The sequence below is a fragment of the Pinus tabuliformis genome, chromosome 1_1 (assembly GCF_031772625.1).
Source record: "Pinus tabuliformis cultivar Carrire ecotype Pingquan chromosome 1_1, CPIR1, whole genome shotgun sequence".
NCBI classification, from domain to species: Eukaryota; Viridiplantae; Streptophyta; class Pinopsida; order Pinales; family Pinaceae; genus Pinus; species Pinus tabuliformis.
The window spans coordinates 805864081-805867007 of record NC_142297.1 but is presented as its reverse complement, the minus strand read 5'-3'; positions in this window follow the sequence as shown (position 1 = coordinate 805867007).

Below are 2927 nucleotides of genomic sequence, written 5' to 3'. Positions count from 1 at the left end.
ATGCCAATAATGCAAATGCAAAGAGTGGTCAGCAAGACAACAATGATTAATTCAACCGCTTAGAGCAAAACTACTTATGTTACTTTGCCAAACCAAGCTTATTATGACTTCTTAAATGTGCTAGGACTATTCAGATCAAATCTTTAGCAACAAGGGTCGTAAACTTCATTGTTGTAGCACTTATATCAGATTCAGAAGTGATATACAAATCTTTAGCAACAAGGGTCGTAAACTTCATTGCTGTAGCACTTATATCAGATTCAGAAGTTAATATATCAGACTCAGAAAAATGTATATCAGCGCTCCAAAATCAACTAGAAAGCCATAGAAAACATGAGACAAGACTTTATTATTACTTGAGATTAAATGTGCACTAATTATGAGTTTATTTAAATGTGTTTTTAGAGTTGTTTAGAGTGTCGCTTCAGAGATTATGCCATTTTTGACAACATACTTCAGATCTGATTTTATGAAACAATGAGGAATTGTGAAACAGTGATGAAGAAACAAGGTTAGAGAGCAAACCCTTAGGCTAGAGGCCTAGTTTGATGGCTAGTTGAACTTTCAATGGGTTTGAATCCTTTCAAACACCCACAACACAATTTGTTAGCTTGAAAATGAATGGATCAGCTCTCTTGTGACAAAAGCTAGGGCCTTTAGGGCTGGTTGGTGGCTTGTTCAGAAACTTTGGCCCTTGAAACCCTTGCCCAAGAGGCTAGTTAATCTGTAAAACAAGTTGTTAGCCCAATAAACTCAAAATTTATGATTCAAAACAATAGATATCAGTCCTAAATAATTATCATCAATGATGCCCTAGGCCTGCAACCATAAAAAAATAGTCAAAATTCGAATGCCAAACTCCACAACTTGCCCAAACCACAGATGAGGAAAGAAAGCCCAAATAAGGCTAGTGGCCAGGGAGAAAAGCCTCTCTAGGGGCTGCGACTAGGAGGGAGGAGCCCTCCAAGGGCTGCGACCACCTCAAAAATTCCCTCCAAGGGCTGTCGCTGCCTTAGTAAAGGTCGTCTAGGTCTGTGGCTAGGCCCCAAGGGTTGTCGCTAGTGTTCTAAGCCCTCCCAAGGGTTGCGGATAGTTGAAAAGAGCCCCTAGGGATTGCAGCTAGGCCTAAAAGGCCCTAAAAAACCCCATAACACTCCTACAAAAGGACTCGGCCCCCCTGGGAAACACAATTTTTTCACTACAAAATCACTCCAAAAGGCCTCAAAAGGCTAGCGACCTCCTTCTGGCTGAGTGTTGTTTCTTGGAAGTTGAAGAGGCTATATCTTACCCTCAAAGGCCTAGATCAACCTTCATCTTTTGAATGAATAAATAAACAATTGTTGCTTCAAACCCTTGAGCTATCACTTGCACAAGTAAAAAAAACGAAGAGCCCAAATAGCCAATATATACAAAAATTTAAATTCAAAACCCCAAAACCCCAAATACTATACAAAAAGTAAAAAATGAGTTAGAATTTAAAATACGAAGGTTAGAAAAAGTTATTTCACAAATATCTACAATATTTACAAATTTTAAAGTTACAAGCTCTAATTAGAGAAATAAATTCTTTATAGCACAAGAGAAAGAGATTAATTTTTTTTTTGAGAGATTTTTAAAATGAATGATGTATGTAAATGAGTCACCAACCCAAACCCTCTTGCAAAGTACCCTGCAAAATGAAAGCTCAGAATCCAAATGCTGTCGAGACTCGATCCTTCCCCCCCAGTGCATGAACGTGGAGACCATGGGCTAGTGTACCTGTAGATCTATATTCAAACTCAAAATATAAACTGTCAGTTCATAAGAGATCTAGATCTATGGGTGTAGATCTAGACCCAACACCTAAGGCAAGATACTTGTACCAATAGATGTTTCGTCATGCAGCAAATGAAATAACAATTGTGAAGTACATATAATATAGAGCATAAAATGTCACTAGCACATACCACAAATCAGCAGGTAGCAGATAGAAGAACACGATGAATTGAAACTCCAAAGTCTTTCTATTATGATAAATACAATTCCAGTAGAGCAAGGTTAAGTATATGCATTACAAAATTACATCATCCAAAGATGAGATGAAGAGCTTGATAGTTTCCTTATATAGAAAATGAGAGAAAGAAAACCCCTCCAAGTGGAAATAACTACTAGTTGGCTTGATCCTTGTCAAAATAATTTCATCCGTCGATTTTACTTTGAAAATAACCTGATCTCCACTGTTGATTTTTTTATTTATGAGGAAAAATTCGAATTTCTCTTAAAACCCCTTTTTTATTAATCCAATTAATCCAAAAAATATTTTTTTGGACTAACATCTTAAAAAAAACTCATTTTGACTTTACCACCAAGGTCAAGGGGTCAAATTTTCTTAAAAAATCCATTTTTCCATTGGTGGAGGACCTCCAAATTTTTTTTTTTGACCCATGATTTTTTTTATTATTTTCCATTGGGAGAGAATTTATTTTCTTTCAAATTATTTTATTGACTCAAAATTAATTAATTTTCTGGTTTAGGATTTTTATTTAATTTTGCCAAAAAAATTAATTAATTGACTCTAGAGGGGATTAATTATTTTTCCACCTTAAAATATTTTAGTCATGGTGTCTAACTATGAGTAACCATGCACTAATGGCTCAACAAATATCATGTTAGTGAAATTACATCTTTCTCTACATAAAGATTACAACGTTCTCTACATAAAGATTACAACGGTCGGCTTGCTCTACAAGAAGATTAACCACGGTTGGATTTTAGATACTAGATTAGAGCATGGTGCATCACAACTTTTTCCCTAAGAGGGTGAAAGGGGATTAAGTTGGAATTATGCTACATTTTGCGCATTACCGATCAGCCCACTAGATCCATGTACGATGAGTAGTGAGAACAATTTCGGGGTCAACCACTTTTCATGTTCCCATTGATAAAGA